The sequence below is a fragment of the Neophocaena asiaeorientalis genome, unplaced genomic scaffold, assembly GCF_003031525.2.
Source record: "Neophocaena asiaeorientalis asiaeorientalis breed wild unplaced genomic scaffold, Neophocaena_asiaeorientalis_V1.1 scaffold100, whole genome shotgun sequence".
NCBI lineage: Eukaryota > Metazoa > Chordata > Mammalia > Artiodactyla > Phocoenidae > Neophocaena > Neophocaena asiaeorientalis.
In genome coordinates, this window is record NW_020173955.1 from 811,885 (window position 1) to 832,004 (window position 20,120).

General features: G+C 45.8%; 1 long non-coding RNA gene across 1 annotated transcript; it reads left to right on the top strand.

Annotated features, from left to right (window-relative positions):
- The first annotated feature begins 1,278 nt into the window (after positions 1-1,278).
- Positions 1,279-19,487, top strand: LOC112404820 (uncharacterized). The gene is made up of 3 exons (XR_003004179.1): positions 1,279-1,342; positions 9,321-9,398; positions 19,425-19,487. It is a non-coding gene; the product is annotated as an uncharacterized LOC112404820 (long non-coding RNA).
- Positions 19,488-20,120: the final 633 nt, after the last annotated feature.

A 20,120-nucleotide genomic window follows, 5' to 3' on the forward strand; every position in this document is an offset into this window, starting at 1 on the left:
GTCATGATTCAAAATATCATGGAATTAGTAGGAAAAGGCTAAATAGTCCAATAGAAATAAACCCAGGGAAAATGACACATAGCTGCCTATCAGGATACTGTACACATGGCGAGTGAGGATAGAACTCTAGGTCACACACCCAATCCACACTTCTCTCTCTCTCTCTCTCTCACACACACACACAGTTTTTAGCAGCAGGCATTATCACCCAGGATGAAGACAAGAATACATTCCTTTAATTTTCAAGTGCTCAGAAATGCAGATCAGCCCTGGTTTTGGACTGGTTGGCTGTGAGACATCCTTGAGACACTGACCAAGGAGAAGCCACATGGCAGGTAGTTCTGTGAGCCAGCCTTGGACTGGAGAGGTCTCAGTTGGTAGAAATTTGGGCATCAACAGCATAAAGAGGGAATTTCAGTCCCTGGGCACTGATGAGATGACCCAGGGAGGGCATAGGTAGAGGAGGACAGAGGCTGAGACAAAACCCTCCATTTGCATCAACATATGAAGTTGGATGGAACAGGCTAAGCAGATGGAGGCAGGGAGGGAGGAAGGAAGGAAACCAGCAGATAGGTTGACCTGGAAGCCAAGCTAGGGTCCAGGAGGAGGGAATGGTCAGATCAAAAAAGATTAGGACAGGGCTTCCCTGGTGGCGCAGTGGTTGAAAGTCCGCCTGCTGTTGCAAGGGACACGGGTTCATGCCCCGGTCTGGGAAGATCCCACATGCCGCGGAGCGGCTGGGCCCGTGAGCCATGGCCGCTGAGCCTGTGCGTCCGGAGCCTGTGCTCCACAACGGGAGAGGCCACAACAGTGAGAGGCCCGCGTACCGCAAAAAGAAAAAAGAAAAGATTAGGACAAAAACACAACCATTGCACTTGGGCAGTCATTGGGGACCCCGAGACGGGTCATTTCAGTGGTGCCATGAAGGCAGAGGCTTCGGCAGTGGGCAGAGAAGTATTCTAGAAATTTGGGTACGATGGGAAACAGGGAGGTGGGGCTGTAGCCAGGGGATATGAGAGGATGGGAATTTTTCATGTGTATTTTCTTTGTGAATGGGAATGATTCAGGAGAGAGAGAGGTATCAAAGCAGCAGAAAAAGAAGGACTTCACTCCTTGCGGAGTGAAGACCTTGGGAAGATGAGGGGGATTATCCCGTAGGAGGGAGAAGCTGACATTTGGTAAGATGAGGGATATCTAACTGTTCACGTGCAAAGGAAGGAAGTTAACATTTATTCAACTTTGCTGTGAGGGAAAATATTTCTTGATTCTTTTCCCCCCAGGTGGTGTGTGTATATGAGGTGAACCTGGGAGAAATCTCCTCTAACAGCAAGTGGAACGTAAGGTAAGTGATTCAAACTCTCCTGTCCTGAGCTAATCAGAATTTCAAAAGGCATATTTGGATGTCCTGTATTATATCAGAACGGTATGGGTGAAGCATGAGCTGTTCATCACTATCTGGGTCGAACTTATTAAACTATAGAACTCTGAGCTCTCTTTAATCCATAAGATGAAAACAAATATTTCCAGACAGCAGCAAGAGTACAAAGGAGCATTCCATCAATGTGACCTCAAAATCATAGAGTTTTAGAAAAAGTATAGCAAGTGTCATAGTCTAACAGTCAGGAAAGCCAAAGCAACACCCAGATACTGTTTTTGTCTAACTTTATGAGAGAATGCTCTACTCTTTACCCCACTCACTGACAGAAGGATAGCCAATAACCCTTGAGAATTCATGTGACAATTATTTATGAAAATGTGTTAAAGTGTTCCTGGGACATAGCACACGAGATATGTCCTGAGATATGGTATATCTCTGGAAATGGACTGTTGGTGATGAAATCAGTCTTCCAGAGAAAAAGTTGTTTCTTTATGTTTCTTCTCAAAAATGGAGGAAGAGATATCCAGGGAGACAGAAAAAATATGCAGAGAAATACATTATTTGTGTCAATTCTTGAGTGCCCATAGTGAAGTAGGTGCAAATAGGCATTGCACAAACGAAAGAAGGGAGAGGCTTGCCTGGTTCTGAGGAAAATAGGGACAGTGCTTGGGATCTTGCTTCATCGGTAATCTCCCTTCAGAACGCACCCTGCAGCTTCTCTTTCCTTCACGTGGATTTCCTTCAGCATTTAGGCATTTGATCCTTGTCATGGTTTCACAGCCTGTCTTTCCAGAGACATTTCCTGTTCTTTGAACACTGGCTACCACTCGTTGTCCCTCCTCCTCAACAGAGGGTTCTTACTCTTAAATTTGCCTCCGCAGCAATTACCACTTTTTTTTTTTTTTCCGGTACGCGGGCCTCTCACTGCTGTGGCCTCTCCCGTTGCGGAGCACAGGCTCCGGGCGCACAGGCTCAGAGGCCGTGGCTCATGGGCCTAGCCGCTCCGCGGCATGTGGGATCCTCCCAGACCGGGGCATGGACCCGTGTCCCCTGCATCGGCAGGCGGACTCTCAACCACTGCGCCACCAGGGAAGCCCGATCACCACTTTTTGAACGCACTAATTAACACTAGTTGAATTGAACCAAAAAACATGTCTGCTCTAGGCTAGGTAATGCTGCCCGAGGGTGGAACCACAAACTCTGCTTGCTTTTTCTTTACCTTGTAGTCTCTGTGTCCTCCTAACTTTGAATTAGACTGAGGGCTCAGAGAGAGCAGAGGGGTTCACTCTACTCAGGACTTACTGTGGCACCTGGGTGTTCACACACCACCCAAGTTTTCAACGAAGTTTCCAAGGCCTTGTGAAGGGTGGGAATGAGTGGAGAAGTCTGGGAGGGGCCTCTCAGCTGAAAGCCAGAAGGAATTGAAAGTTTGCCAGCAGGCCCTAGAGGGTGTCTCAGTGGGCAACAACTTTATAGAGAAGAGTGGTGAGTAGGGATGTGGCCAAAAGAGGCGTGAGGAGAAGACGCCTTCCGCACATTATAAAGCTAACGTGGCTTGGTGGTTCAGTCAGCATTTCTCCCCAGTTGGTATTGAGATCTCTTCCAGCCTGGCTTCCACTTACCCTCCGACTCTGGGTCTTGTGGGACCCTGGCTCTAAGAGGGTTCCTCCCTCCTACTCTCCCAGTGACCTCCTCAACCATAACCAAGAGAACAGAGGAAATCAGTCACCTTGGGAGCAACTGATATCTTGAGGGTACATGGTGACCACAAAAACAAAGAGCTGTGTTTGTGGTTTGGAATGTCATTCCAATTGCGAGGATGCGTGTAATCCCGAGTATGCAGAAGCTTGCTTGCGGTTCAATGGGGACAGATTACAAACTCCGTCATGTGTTTCTAGGAAACACTGATACCCTTTTCTTTGGGGATTATTATTATTAGACCAAGATGCCAACCATGCTGACGGCCTCAGACCTGTTCCCCATTGGCTTGGCTCTGGGGTATCCAGTAGCACTAACACTAGATGCTGTGCCAGTCTGGAAGAGAGGTCTGGATGCCTGTGGGCTCCGGTGGCACCTGAAAAGATGCTGGCTCCATGTTGCCAGTGTCAACCACATACACAATATGTGACAAATGTGACTCTGCTCAGTACTCGTCACCAGCTAGATCGTCTCATCCAGAAGGAGCTGGGTGGGTCCCAGTCTAAATCATAAAACCTATTCAAATACTAATTTTAAAGAAGTCTCAATTGCCAGTAAATGACTAAAAGTTATTGCCTATTTGTACGCGAGGAGGAGAGTGTGGAACAAGGGTGGGAGAAAGGCTTCTCAATGTTTACCTTTTTACTTCTTTTAGAATTTTGAACCATGTGAGCATATTATATGTTTTAAGGCAAAAGAATAAGAAAAACCTCATCTCAGAAAGTTTCTTCTGGCCAAGAACCTCCAAATGGTGTTTCTTAAAGTTGTTTGGTATACAGAAGTACTAGTCATATGTTCTGTATCAAGGATGTGCTGTGTGCCCTTGGACTCAAGGTGACTCCTCCCCAAAGGTCAGAGACTCCCACACATCAAGCAGTGAGGGTGGGATAATGTCTCCCCAGTTCCCAATAATCTCGTGGCCTATAGAAAGGTGTGAAATGGGACGAGATGACTTCCTGAATCCCCAATGCTAAAGGGCATCCCCAGAGAGCCAAAGGGTTTTTTGTAGACCCAGGGGAGTAGTAATCAGCAGGATTACCCAGGTTTGACACAGACACACCCCGTTTCCAAATGGAGACCAGCGGATGTGGTTTATTTACCACCCAAGCCATGGGGGCTGTGTTGGAGTCCAAAGCAGAAGGAAAGCTGTGTGCCCCCATATGTACTTGTTAATTATTACTTTTTTCCAGAACATTAAAGTAGTTGAAAAAATATTGAAAGATTGGAAAGTAGGTACATTAAAACTCACATTAAGTTTGAATATTTGATTTATACCCCAACAGAATTTACTCTGATTTTAGTTCTGCTTAATTAATTTAACATTATTTAAGATTGTCACTTAGTCAAGGGAAACTGTCAAACATGACAATTCTCTCACGAGTTTGCTTCCACTAAAGCCAGGGACTTACATTTTTCCTTTTGCCTCAGGCTCCAATATATTACGGCCCCGTAATAGCCTTTGTTCATCTTGGATTTTTTTGCATTAATTTTTATTTTTTAAAAATATGGCATTAGGACTTCCCTGGTGGCGCAGTGGTTGAGAGTCCGCCTGCCGATGCAGGGGACACGGGTTCGTGCCCCCGTCTGGGAGGATCCCACATGCCGTGGAGCGGCTAGGCCCATGAGCCATGGCCGCTGAGCCTGCACGTCCAGAGCCTGTGCTCCGCAATGGGAGAGGCCACGGCAGTGAGAGGCCCACGTACAGCAAAAAAAAAAAAAATATGGCATTGAAATATTATTTTTCTTGATGACTGAGTTTTTTGGTGTCCCCTTAAATTTTGCACTGGAGGTGAAAGCTTCACCCTAGTCCTGACCCAGTTAACCACAGTGGCCCAAAGGCGGCCCTATGGATTGCTTCCTAGATCGATGTTGTCAGACTTGTATCTTCATTCAAATCCTACACAACCATCAACCGTCCTCAGTGCCCATGACTGAGGAGCTACTTGCCCTCAGAGAACTTGTCTCTGCATCACATCCTCATGATTTAAAGTGCTAAGCCCTGGAACCATCTTCAGTTATTCTTATTTTTCACGTGTAAAGCTATTCAGAGGCTTGCCTGCAGTTGTCCTTCAGCCTTTGGCTATATGGAACATACAAATGTAATTCCCTTAATCTCTTTCAAGGCCTTTAATCATTCATGACACACTTAGCCTGATCTGGTGTGCCAATGGAACCGCATCCTGACGAGGTAGATAACAGGAATAAAGAATGACACCAACAATGCAAGAACAACTGACGCCCACCTCCTTCTGAGCCCCAAGCCCCTAACGCCATCCGCATTCCTCCTCCTGATGCTGCCTTGGGAGGAGGGGCATTACAGTGACTCCTTTTCATTTTCCCAGCTGACACCTACCCCCCCACCCCCGCCAGCCAGATGTTTTACAGCTGGAAAAGAGGGTGGACAGTAAGTTTCCTTTGTAAAGAGCTGTGGTATGAATATATTTTCCACATGCTGAGTCATGAGGCTATCGGTGCCCTTGACCCCAGCTCCAACTCTTTGGCTGACTTAGAGGGTGGGGTGGAGAAGTGACTTTGATCTAGTAATTTAAGTTACTCTTGCCTCGGTTTTCCTGTAAGGAGAACACTTACTCCCTTCTGCAGGCAGAAGGGATGGACTCATTTACCTCTCACAGTCTCTTCCAACCACAGGATTCTGTCGGGCTGTTTTTAGAATCGTCTGGACAGAGCTGCAGTGTGACATGAGGCTTCTAGGGTGTGCAGAGTCAAATGAAAATGTTTACGGGTGTTTGGGAGCACCAAACTGTCACTGACTGTCTTTCTGTTGTCATTCAAGTTTACTAGGGTTATTTCTCTGAGCATTTCCTTCTGCTAAATGTCTCTGTTTATTTTCCTCAGTCTGTTCATTTCTTTAGCCTTTCTCTCATGTTTTCCATCTTGACTAGGTTCCACTTACATAAAGGCAGGGAAGCCTCATTCCTGCTGATACCCACCACCATGACCCACATCGAATCAGGCAGAGCTGGTTGGTTCTCAGCCTGCTCTTTGCTACCTAGGTGGGCCATTGGGCAGATGACCTAACCAGTCTTTGGGCTCCAAATTCCTCTTTTATAAAATGGGATGACAGTATGTCACTCATGGAATATTGCACGGATTACAGCAGATCAAGTACAGAACACAGTGTTCAGCATCGAGTGAAGAGTAAAACATATTAGCTGTTTAGTGAATCAACGAACCTTTGCATGATAAAAAAAATAGCTGCACAAGAAATACGTGTGTCCCTGATGCATAAGTTCAAATAATACGGAAGTATACAGAGTCAAAAATGAGAGTCCTTTCATTGATTGCCCCTCCTCACTTCCCTCCCTTCCTCAGCATTAATAACAATTCTTTCTTTGTCTCTCTTCTTTTGGGAGGAAGGAGTTAATTATCTGATATGTAAATATAGTCTTACTGTAAAGATCCAAATGTTCAGAAGCAAACCACCTCCCAAAATCTGATGAAGTTTCCCTTCATCATCTCTTTCACTCTTACCTCTGCCTCTGGAGGTAAGCACTCTTGACAGAGATTATCCCCATCTCTAGTCTGTTAATTTACATGTATAAAATATAGATACTATATATATGCATACACATATATACACATACACACTTATACACCTTGCTAAAAATACGTCTTTTAAAAAATATTTTACCAGGGATGGTAGGCCACTTCCAATTCCATCTTAGAAAAGTGAAAACGTGCCGGTCACCCAAGAAAGCCCTGGATTAATGTCCCTGGTACTTTCCTGCAAGGGAGTGAGGGTGATTTTTGCAAAGTACCAAGGAACCGGGAACACAGCTGTAAAGAAATCAAAACCTCTGAATACAAGCTTGGCCTTGCCCTTTGAGGTGGACCACGGCGAATGTCAGAGAGGGGGTATTTGAGACATTAGGGATAGGAGACCTTGCTTCTCCTCCGGATCAAAGGTTTGCTGAGCAGAAAGATGAAGCATGCCACCAAGTCCAGGAAAACATATTTTTCTCAGGGGAATGGTGAGAAAGATTTTATCTATAATCCATAAAAGAGAATGGGATGAATAAGTATACTAAAGATTTGTTATCCGCCAGTAGACCAGTGGTTCTCAACACATGTACTGTGATGTCCATTCACAGGGTTGCTACCAAATTTTTATTCATACGTACAATTTATTTTTGCTAAAACACAGGATGCATATTACTACAGTGCTATTTGGCAGATAAAACACTTTGTCAAGGAAATTATCTAATGTCACATCAAGTGGAGTACAATTCATTGCAAGTAAGAGGTACAAGGCATGATATAATAACAACCTAGAACCAAATGAAATTTGTGGATTAACTAAAACATGGGAGAACAACACAGGCTAGAACAACATAGTGGTTAAAGGTTCAGACTCTGGAGCCAGCTCCATGGGTTCAAATCCTGCCTCTTCCAGTTATGGGATCATGGGTGAATTTTCCTGTGTGTAAAGTAGGGGTAATACTACCCAAATCATAGATTGTTAGGAAGATCGTAGTATTTCTAACATGCTCAGAACTTTCCTGGCACATAAATATTAGCATTATCTACTAGATTATACTACCCGTTATTCACTATTCACTTAATAAATGCCTGGTATCTATTATGTGTCAGGCATTATGCTAAGCTCTGAGGATAAGTGGTAAGAAAAAAAAGAAACCACTTGCCCTCATGGACTGGGAGAGAAAACATTAAATAATGATTACACAAACAATATAAAATTGCAACTGTGATGTGTGGTGGTACTTGGAGCTATGAGAGCTGGTAATGACCAACTGGGGGCAGGCCTTCTTGAGGAAGTGACATTTACATGCTATTTGATGCATTCACCAGGTAAAGTTTCACTAAGTAAAGATGGAAGGTCAAAGACGAAATATATATTTCGTATTATAAATCACAGTGTCACAGGGAGGTAGAGGTTAGGGTCAGAGACATCCTTGAAAGGGCTGTAGATTCTGGGGGAAAAGGTGACAGACGGCCTGGACAAAGATTGTGGTAGAAACAAAATAAATGGGGCACACCATTTCCCTTCTTAGAAGAACCTCTGAAAGGAGACCTATGTACCCCACTGCCTCTATGGGCCACATCCATAGAAATGCAACTAAGTCCAGGGTAAACCCATCAGCAATATCTTCTCAGCACTCGTGGGTTCTGAGCAGGCATCAGAAGAAATGCAAAAGAGAAGCATGTGTTCTTTGGGTAATGTCTGTTTTCTCTCTTGGAGCTCCTGTTTTCGCCAGTAGCAGGCATGCTCTTTACAGTACTGTAGGCAGCAGGTGTGAGGGTGCAGGCAGGGCCATGCAGCACAGTCATGAGCGGCTGGGAGTTAAAAGCCTCTAAAATCAAGACTAGAGCCTGTACTCACATCTGATTCATTCAGTGTGCTTCTAGCTCCAGCTTAGCCTACACAGAGCCAGGTGTGGCAGCCAGGAGAGAGCTTTTAGGTTGGAGATAAACAGGGCTAGAATAAATAAGGAAAAAATTTTTAACATCTTTATTGGAGTATAATTGCTTTACAATCGTGTGTTAGTTCCTGCTTTACAACAAAATGAATCAGTTATATATATACATATGTTCCCATATCTCTTCCCGCTTGCGTCTCCCTCCCTCCCACCCTCCCTATCCCACCCCTCCAGGTGGTCACAAAGCACCGAGCTGATCTCCCTGTGCTATGCGGCTGCTTCCCACTAGCTATCTACCTTACGTTTGGTAGTGTATATATGTCCATGCCTCGATGATGGGGGAGGAGGGCTGTGAATAGCAATTCTACCCCATCCTGTCACCAGATGAAGACCTGCTCTGAGAGAGGAAGGTGTGTAGGGGTTTGTTATGTAACTGTATGTAAACCAGTGAGCACAGTGTCTGGCGTTTAATCTATTTAACTTGATAGGTTCTACTTATCATTATCTTCTCCTATGCATAGAACTGAATCATTTCACTTCATTTAAGATCTTGGGCTTCGCTGTACACCTGAAACTATCACACCATTGTTAATCAACTATACTCCAATATAAAATAAAAAGTTAAAAAAAAAAAAGATCTTGGGTAAGTGCTTGTGGTGTCAACTTTTTGAGGGGGAGACTTCCTACCTAGTGTCTGATTCTTTCCTGGCTCCTGAGGCCCACATCAGTGCTAGGGTCTCCTTGCCTTAGAGAAAAGTCAGACAGGGGCCCCCAAACACCATCATTCTCTCCCACATGGTCTGGCCTGTACCTCGGAGTAATCATTTCGTCTCTCCTCTCACCAGGGTGCTCAGGGCAAGAGAACTGGGAGAACTCATCAGACTATAAACAGCCAGCCAAAGGGGGCATTGCTCGCCTCTGAGGTAAGTACTATTATTACCCCCATTTCACTAATGAAGAAACTGAGGCTTAAAGAGGTTAAGTACCTGGTAAGTGAATAGAGTAGGAATCTGACATAAGCTGTCAGACTCCAGGGCTCATGTTGTCAACACTATTTATCCAGCTTTTCCAGGAAACCACCAAGGCTAGCTGTCCCCAGCTCTCCTTTTCCTGTTCCTAAGCAGCTGAGTGCTTAGTAGCTGGGGACTGCAGGGTATTAAACAGGAAATTGCACACATCTCATCGACTAGTGTGCCTGGACACACACAAGCTTTCCCCACCCCGGTTCTCAGCACCAGGGATGCATTCTGGGTAACAGATCCCATCCTTCACCCATCTGCTTTGACTGAACTTGTGGCTGTTGGTGAGAGGTGGGTAAAAAAGTATCCACTTACCCATTCATCCAACAATAGTGATAGAACACCTACCCTGTGCCAAGCTCAGTGCAAGAGGCTATGTGCCAGAGGAGATAAAGGCAGGAACAAAACCCTTCTCTTCTAGGAGCTGACAGCCCGGTCAGGGGCGAGAGACAAGCAAATTTCATGGAAATTCTCATGGGGGTCACACCGGGTTGGGTGGGGACAGGACGGAGCAGGGTGGTTCAGGAAGGCTTCCTGAGGGCCTGAGCTGAATGCTGAGAGGAAAGTGAGTAAGTGAAGGACATTCCAAGTAGAGGGATCATTGTGGTGAAATAAACAAGAAGAAATGGGAAGCTATGGAAAAGAAAAAAAAAGCAACAAGGAATGGCTAAACCAGTGGTTCTCAACTGAGGTGATTTTGTCCCCCAGTGGACACTTAGAAACATCTGGAAACTTTTTATTCTTTCTTTTTTTGCTTATCACTCTGTGTGTGTGTGTGTGTGTGTGTGTGTGTGCACGCCTGCTACTGGTATCTAGTGGGCAGAGGCCAGGGATGCTGCTCAATATCTTACAATGTGCGGGATAGCCCTCCACAACAAAGGAGGATATCTGGCCCAAGATGTCAATAGTGCTGAGGTTGAGAAATCCTGGACAAGGTCAACAAACATAAAAACAAACTATAGCACTTTGATCATTAAAAACGTCATAGGGAATTCCCTGGGGGTCCAGCGGTTAGGGCTCTGTACTCTCACTGCCTAGGGCCCAGGATCGATCCCTAGTCGGGGAACTAAGATCCCACAAGCCACGCAGAGTGGCCCAAAGAAAGAAAAAAAGGAAATCTGTAAAACAAAATAAAAAACCTTCAAGGCACATGAATAGACAGACCAATGAATATATATATTTTATGAAGACTATAAATACATTTAGTATATGATAAATGTGGCGTTCCAAATCCAGTGACTCTTCAATAAATGGTGTTGAGATTCCTGGGTAGCCATCTAGAAAAAAATTAAGTTGAAGCCATACTTCACACCGTATACCAGAATAAATTCCAAATGGATTCAGCATTTGAATGTTGACAAGAGAACCACACAAGTACCAAGAGAAAACATGGGAGAATTCTTTTATAATCTTAGAGTGGGAAAATTATTCCTAATTATGACTCAAAAACCACAGGCTGTAACATAACAAGCTGATAAACTCAGCTGATAAAAGTTAAAAAAAAATTAGAGCTTGTGCACACCAAACAAGCGAGCAAACCTGTATAAGCAAAGTAACAAACAAGTGAAAATCTGCAAAGAATATACACAACTCAGCAGACAGAGGGCTAATCTCCTTAAACCATGAAAATATAAACAAACCTCTAAAGAAAAGATTTATAAAAATATGGGCAAAGGATATGAAAAGACAACACGCAGGAAAAAAAGTACAAATGGCTGTGTGCTGAGATGCCTCTTATTTTTTTTAACCTATTAGCTTGGCAAAAACCCAAGTTTGGCTGTGAAGACATGACATTCCCATCCATTGCTGGTGAGCATGTCCGCTAGTACAGCCCTTAAAAGGGTAATTTAGCAATCCTCATCAAAATAAATGCATACACCTTCTGACCCAGCAACCCTGCTTCTTAGAGCTGACCCTACAGGGAGAAGTATTTGGATGCATATAAAGTGACATATGTACATGATTATAAATTGCAGCAAAAGATTAGAAGTGATTTAAATGCTCATTAATTGAGAACTGGTTAACTAAGTTAGGGGTCAGCGAACTCTCATTAAACTGGCCCTCTTCGTGCTTTTGCAGGGCCTGCAGCAGTGAATCGTTTTACATTTTTTAATGGTTGAAAAAAATCAAAAGAAGAATTCTATTTCATAACACATGAACATCATATAAAATTCTAACATCAGCATCTATAAGTACAGGTATATGGAATACAGCCGGACCCCTTTGTCTACACACCATCCAGGGCTTCCTTTACACTAGAGCAGAGAGGGGAGTGGTTTTCACAGAAACTGGATGGCCCACAAACCCTCAAATATTGACTCTCTTGTCCTGACTATCCTTGACTATCTGGTCCAATAAAGTTTGCCAGATTAGAGTATATCCAAGCAATTGATTACCACAGAGCTATGAAAAACAATGAGAAAGCTCTTTATGAATTGCTATAGAAAGGTTTCTAGGATATTATTACTAAATTTTTAAAACACAGATGTAGAAAGTGTCAATTACATGTTATCATTTGAGTAAAAAAAGGGAGAGGAATATGCATAAAAATTATCTGGAAGGAACTGCAAGAAATTAGTGAATAGTGGTGCTTAGGGAAGTAAGATATTATATGTGTGTGTATTAGTATTACCTACTCAAAAAAGTAAATTAAAAATTATTTTTAAATATACACTGTGCCAGATGAAAACATGGATTTAGGCCACTGCAAGTGCTTGGGCCTGGCTGGAACAGAGCTTGTGAGTGGGGCTGGGGGTGAGGAGAAGGTTGGAGAAGTCTGTGGGGCCTGATAGGAAAGGGCTTGTAGCTTGGGTCAAGGAGTTTGCATTTTCATATATCCAAGGACAAAGAAAAACAGGATCAATTTATGCTTTAAAAAACAAGATTCTGGAAAGCAGAAAAGGGTGGTTGGACAAGGCTTGGGCCGGTAGGGAGAGAAGGGGGTGGACTGGAGGTAGGAGATCAGTGGCTGCTTCTGAGGGAGGACCTGGGTGGCTGGGGACCAGGGGTGCAAGGGAGGCTTACTTTTACTGTAAATGTTTTTGTCAGATTTATGCATGTGCATTCCTTTCCATGTGCATTTATTTCCTATAGAAATCATTTTGTTTATTTTTAAAAGGAAAGCCCTTCAGACCAGGTGTGATGAGGCCTGGACTATGTCAGTGGTGTTGGGGGTGGAGGCGGTGGGGGGAGCAGGGAAGAAGGGGAAAGTCAGGAGCAGAGTTGCCAGGACTGACTGGAAGTGGGGGTGATGGGCCTGGAACTGCACCCACACCTTCGAGGACCTGGGGAACAGAACCTTGTAGGGAGGAGGGTTGGAAGGTAGAAAGTTCACCTGCCCCAGGTGACTTCCCTCTGACTTCCTGAGGCCACAACACAGGCATCTGGAAGGTACAAAACATCACCCAGGCACTCTGACCCCAGCAGGATATTTATAGCCTGGACATGAACTAGGGGCAAGCCCCATGTTATGCAGAGGATAAGGTCCAGCCCAGGCCACCAGGAATCCCAGCTGGTCCCTTCCTCCCATCTCCTTCCAGCCCTGCCAACCCCTTCCCTTCTCATAGCTCCAAAGGGAAGCCCTGCACAGCCAAGCTAGGATATTCTCTAGGACTTCTGTGAGTCATTAATTTTTTATCTGTACATGCTATATATGCCCCAATGACAGTGCACCACAAGCTCTTTGGAGGCAAAGACTTAAAGGTCTTTGTGACCTCACGGAGGCACACCGTTTCTTTTCTGTATGGTAGGTACCCACGAATGTGCTGTTTGGCTGGTTGATGGGGACTCCCCAGTTGTCTTCTTAACAGCACTGCCAACATACCCACCCTCCCAACACATTTGCCCTCCAACTCTGCAGAGCCCCACCTCCACCGAAGGAAACTCTTGCTTGTCCAAGAAGTCAAGGGTCTGCTCAGTGTTCACCCCACTTCTTTGGTTCTCCACATTCAGCCCTCCTTTGCCCAGGTAGTACCACCCAAACAGAAACCCAGTAGCCAAAAGCTGTCTTTAAGCAAGTGTTCTGTTTGGCCTCTTGCACGTGGAAGGGAACATAACAGTGAAAATGATAATAAGCAACAATGATCATCACTGTTTCAAAGAGACAACATCAGTGCCAGCAGTTCCAGTGAGACCCCGGGGTGTCAGTCACTTTATCTGCAAACAGAAAATGAAACTCACCTGCCTCTGTGGGTATAAAGAGTGCTTATAATGCTTAGAAAACTGGAAATTACTTTATAACTGCCACTTATTGCTATTGTTCATAAGAGCGTTGTGATCACAGCAATCAGGATGCCAGTATGCTCTTGATACATATGAGGGTCAGTGCAATGAAATTAAGCGGGTACTAAATGTCAACCTCAGCTCAGATCCCTGGACAGAAAATAAACCCATAACTCAGCTCCTGGGGCCACTGAGGATGGATGGTCTCACCCTGAGAGGGGATGGGGCCTGGAATGTAATGGACTGGGGTCAGGGTCGGAAGTCCCTCAGCTCCCTTCCCAGAGGGAAGGGCAGATTCTGGGCAGCTCACAAAGGAGCATCATGGATCTGCTTCTTTTTTCCCCCCCACCTCCTCCTAAGGGAGAAAGTTCTTTTCCTTCCTGCCCCTCTGGGCAGAGCCGAAATTGAAAAGACCTTCTTGTTCCTAACAAGTTATATATATAGCTCAGCAAATGACTGCTGGGTCTCCAGCCTCAGGGCTGGGAGCTGCCTTTTGCAGCCACCCCGGATAGTTGTCCCAGTTAGCAGAAAAGCCAGGGGCGATCTTCTGGTGGCCCTTTATGCTTGTGGCATAAACTGAAATAGCGTCCCACGTCTCTGGGAAGGAGAGGACCTCACTGCAGAAATAATTTTCCAGAAAGGGATGCGGTGTTAGCTGCCTGAATAACATGGGGTCCAGCGCCACCTAGTGTCTACTGTGGGGCTTGACGTGCGTCCCGCTCCTTTGATAGGGTGTTTTGGAAACTGACTGTAACCACCAAAGGGACTGAACTGAGGAAACACAGTACAGAGCACAGGGTTGTCCTCAAGCCCACGACGAGGGTCTATGATTTTGGTGGGAGAAGCTGAAAAGTTACAATTCTAATGCGTCATAGATGAGGGTGTGGGGTGAAGGAATGGGGGTGTCTTTCTCTTGGAAGGAAGCTGAGGTGACTCTCAAGTAATATTTAGAGTCTTATTCCCAGAAGATTGGCTTGGGTTTGTCTGCTTGAATATTTTTGCTCACACTAAGGAAAAAAATACTGGTGCTATTTTATGACTTTTATGCTTTTCAAACTAGGTTCTCAGTGTTCCCCCAGAGCCAGCATATGGGCTATTTACACAAGTCCTTGCAAGCTGTCTCATCACTGAACCCACTCCTACCCCTTGCTAATGTCTTTGTGGGACAAGCAGTCTCCTTTTATTATCCTCCCCCTTCCTGGCTGCTTCAAACCATCTACTCATCAAAGCCACCATTTGCTCTTTGCTGTACATCGTTCATTTAAACCTCAGCACAGCCCAGAGAGTGGATGTTAGTATTCTCATTCTATATGTAAGAAAACTGATCCTTGGGGAGGTTAAGTGACTTATCCAGGATCTGTCAGCTAATAAGCAGAGGTGGGATTTGAACCCAGTTATTTAGCTTCAAATCTTTTGTTCATTTCACCAGAGTATTCCATCTGCACCATGAGGGGGTAGCCAGCTAGTGCAGAGGAAGCTACCGTATCCAGGAGGTTCTGCAGGAGACAAACACCCCTCCAGCTCACAGGACACTTCCTACTTTGGACCAGTCCCTGTGACCCCAAGGCTTGGCTGGAGTCTTGGTGTTAACACCCTCCTTCCTCACAGCATCAGTCCTGCTGCCTCCAACCCCAACACAAACACTTCCGCAGACTGCACGCCACACTTGGAACCAGCCCAGAGGAATAATGAGAGCAAAGAGCAGGGATTTGGCAAACGTTCAGAATGCCAGGAGAATCGTGGATTTGTCTGCCTCCCTGGGTCTTGGCCTCATCCAGTGGAAAACTGAGAAAATTCCCTGCTGGCTCCTCCCTTCCCCTCCTCCCCCACCCCCTTCACCACTCTCCACCAAATACACATACCTCCAGAGGAAGGTTAAGTAAGGCCACTCTCTGGAGTCCTCTGAAACAAAATTGTTGCTTAAATATACAGATTCAGAAATAAAGTTTAAATGGGAAACACACTGTAGCAGGATACAAACGCCGACCTCCACAAATGGGGTCAATGTCCAGGCTGCCGGCAGCCTGTGAGAGGTGGTTTGGGGTATTGGAAGGAGCACAGGATTAAGAGAGCTGGACTTAAATCCTCAGTCTGTCACCCCCAGCTGAGTGACTTTGGGCAAGTTGCTTAACCTCTCTGAGCCTCAGTTTCCTCATTTGTAGAATGAGGGCAATTTTTAAATTACCTACAAGGTAATAGATGAACAAGTGCTTTGTAAAGGCTGCAGGGTCGGGGGTAGCATATGAAGGAACGAACAGTGGGCATTAGCAGGATTTAGTTAAGAGATTTTTATTCACTTGGCCCTTTCCTTACTGCCCCCCTACCCCGCCATCCAAAAAGAGAGACGTCTCTTACAAAGTATATCTTAACACACACGCGCGCACACACACACACACACACACACACACATTCTCGCAGTCTCTGAGGGCTCATCAGTTTTTTAGAGCTAACTGATCTTGGAAAACAGCTTTTCCAATAAAGACCCAGTGGCCAGGGACTGCTGGATGCACTTTCTTTAGAGGAAGCAGGAAAAACAGAAGCAGGAAGATCGATGGCAGCACATCCATTATTTGCAAGAGGAAGGCCCAGAAAGGCTATTTGCTCTGTTGCCGGCTAATAAAGATGGACGTTTGTGGCCAGCACAGGAGCAAATGAATCCACAGCAGCCCAGCAGAACTAATGCATTCAAGGGGAGAGGAATAAAATCCTGAGGAGGAGCTGTTAGAGAGCCGGAGGTGGGGTGTGGCATCCTCTCTCCCCCTGGTGAAGCCAGCTTGAAAACCTCTCGATTTCTTCACACGCTCCACTTCTAATTTAAGGCGTCTCCACCCAGTTTGGAAAACGCTGTGCCTCTGCACAGAGGGAGGAAAGAGCTTCCTAAGAGAGACTCAGGAAGAACAAAGACCTCATTAGAATCCACCACTTATTCTGACTACGCATTCCCAAGAATCTCTATTGATGATATCAGGTACAAATGAAGTGGTAATTAAGGATACGAAGCAAATGATTTTCAGCTTAGTAACTCTCCTTGTAATTGAAATTTACTAAATTAAGTCTGAGATTTTTTTAAACTGGGTCTTTAAAAAAAATTCCCGCAGCTATAATACCCACTCTCCTCCCTGCCACCCACCCCTCTGTAATGTAATTACTTAAAAAAAAGATCTACCGTGGGGTTGACAGTGCACTGCCTACGGATATGTTAAAGTTGGCGCTCGCTCTCTGAAATGCTGGTCTCCAATAAACAATCCCCAGGAAGCAAATGAGGAGGGGGCCTTGCATCAAGCTGCTGTTGTATTATCACACATGCGACAAGGAAACTGGACGTAGGGCTGGTGGCATTGGCAATGCTGGACACAGATTTCTCAGCTGAGCGAACTGAGGACCGCTCAGTGGAAGGAGTGAACGATTATTGCTTTATTGGGGTAGGAGAGGAATTGGAATCTTTCCGAGGTCCTGACAAGGGTGCTGACTCGGGAGACGGAGGGTTTAGGGAAGATCAGAAAGCCGTCTTTGTTTTCTTAGAGGCCAGAGAGCCCAAGCTCAAACTGGAATAGCCCTGGGACACCTCCGAATCCTGTCCCCTGCCACCTGGTGCGACCGTCGCTCGCCTTAGCTGGTTCCTCCCAAGTGGAGGGCCATGCCCACCAGGCTCAGTCAGCCGGGTGGGAAGCAATAGGAGCCTTGTGGCCTGAGACTGGGACCCCAGAGGCGCTCCAACCTCCCCATCCTCACCCCCACTTTGGCCCTTGTCCAAACAGTAAAGAGGACTGAAAGTTGTCCAGAGGATGTCTGACCTTCCAGAAGAGCACATTAGCTGTTTCATTGAACTCAGATGAAAACACCTGTTTGCCTTTGAAATCAAGCTCCAGTTTCCTCGAGAGCAACTAGCAGAATTGATGTGGGAGAACAGGACCGAGTCCCCAACAGCTGCCGCCTTCGTTCTCTTCCCCTCCCCTCGCCGCCCCACCCTCTGGGCACACAGCTTCCTGAAACACCTGGAGCTAATTGGCCCTCACAGTCCAAAAGTCCAAGGCTGCAGGTCCATCTGAGAACTCAGTAAAATGCAGCTCTCTGGCAGGAAGCACAGACTGAAGGAAAATGCTTCCTCCCACTGACCCCACCCCTTTATTTAAAAAAAATTTAAATGAGATATAATTGGTATATAATAGTGTATTAGTTTTACGTGTGCAACATAGTGATTCGATATGTGTATATATTGTGAAATGATCACTACAGTAAGTCTAGGTAACTTCCTTCACCTCACATAGTTACAATTTTTTTCTTGTGATGAGAACTTTTAAGATCTATTCTCTTAGCAACTTTCAAATATACAACACAGCATTACTCACTATGGTCACCGCACCGTGCATGACATCCCCAGGACTTATTTTCTCTCCATCAGTTCCCATCACTAGTGTTTGAAACTTTAGTAAATGTTTAGCCAAACAACTTCTGTTGGCAGAGACAAGCAGCAGAGTTGTTTCTGGAGAACGTAATAGGTGTTTGTTCTGTTAGTAAATCAGATTTTAAAAAAAGACAGGCAATAGCAATCTCGTCTACAGAGAAGCTCACACTTAAAACACTGGCCTGAAGTAACATGGGCGTGTTTTCTGTTGGGTCCCAGTGCCTAGTATGGGGCCTGGCACATGGAAGGTACACAATAAATATTGGCTGGATGAATGAGTGAATAAATGATTCATGGTCACAAACTTTTAGTAGCTTCTCCATGGTACAGGGAAAATGCCCTAATTCTAGAATCTGGTATTTAGGATCCTGCAATCGGACGCCAGCCCACCTTGCCTGCCTGGTCCCCTCAGACACTCTCTGCATGCTGACCGCACTAGGCCAGACATCAGAGTCACCTGGAGGGCTTGTTAAAACACACCCAGCAGGGGCGCACCCCTGGGGTTTTTGAATCAGCAGATGTGGGGTGGGGCGGAGGATTTGCCTTACTAACAAGTTCCTGGATGCTGCATGTCAGGAACCACACTTTGCCCACACCTCTCCATTGCCACCAAGGGCACCCCTCCCCCCTGCATCCCTCCAGTTGGTCAAGGTCAAATGCTACCTTGTCAACAAAATTGAATAGGCGAGCAGAAACTGCTCCTTGACCCTTCCACACCTCCTAATGCTACAGACCCGTACGCTCTCCAGGACACTTCTTACTTTATCTGTTCAGCTGTATCTCCCTGACCTTGCAGGTCTACAGCTCCTGCTTCCCTTGACCCACAGCTGCCCGATCTTCTCTGCTTCATTCTCCACGTTTTGGAATCCCACTCACCCTCTGATGCCAGCAGAAACCCCACTCTCCCGGCCTTTCCAACCTCTCAGTAGAGAGCGCCACCCCGTGGACTTGGAACCTTATCTTCCATGATACACTGACTTCCCCCGGTGCATCAATTTCCTCACCTCCCTCACTCCGATGGAGCTCCTTAAAGGCAGGAGGCAGGTCTCAAGCCTTTTCAACTCACCCCTTAAGGGCCTTGTGCAGTGTGGCCTTATAACTGGAGTGAACTAAAGACATGTTCCTTGCGTGCTCAGATTCCTTCCGCTTACTGAGACCTTAATAGGGAACTTAATAAAGTACCTGATACTGCACTCACACCGGGGATCCAAAGGTGACTAAAACACAGAAAGTGCCCTGGTATTAATATCTGTTTTCCAGTTTAAATGTCACTGCTCATTATGCCCACTTTGCTTTTCTTCCAGCCCCTGGCCTGGGCTGTGACTGACCTACAGAGACCACTGGATATCCTTCCTCATCTAAACAGGTGAGGGGTCCCCATCACTAAGACACAGTTCAAGTTCTCGGCTTACTTGTTGTCTCTGAGACTCGGAAGGGAAGGGTGACTTTAGGTGGTGAGTCAAGTGATGTGACTCATCCAGGACAGGTGAGAGGCAGATGAAAGGAGACTTTCTGCAGCCTGCTGAAACATCAGTGACTAAGACCCCGGGAATGTACCGAGAACATTCTCAGTTCTCAGTTGTGGGCACCTGAAAGGGTGGTGCCTCCCCCCATCCTCCTGTCGTTCGGGCTTACAGCTTCATGCCCTCACAACCTCATGATCCTAACAGTTTGTTATAGAAACCCAACTTAAGCAAAAGGGGAACTTTTTGCTCACTTTGTGTCTTGACTCAGGGAAGCTCATGGAATTGAATAAGGAGCTATTGCATAGGAACCCGGATTTAGGGACCAAAACTGGTCCCAAGTATGCCAGGACCCTCTCTCTGTCCACCCAGCTTTCATTTCTGCACATTTTTTGCATGTTGGCCTAACTCTCTCCTGCCACAGGTGGGAGAAGGGGTACCACGATCAGCCCAGTCTGGGTTCCATGTCTACCAAGGCCATATGAAATGGGAGGGGGACTGTTCCCCAAAGGAGAGAGGGGTGTCAGGCAGACCAAC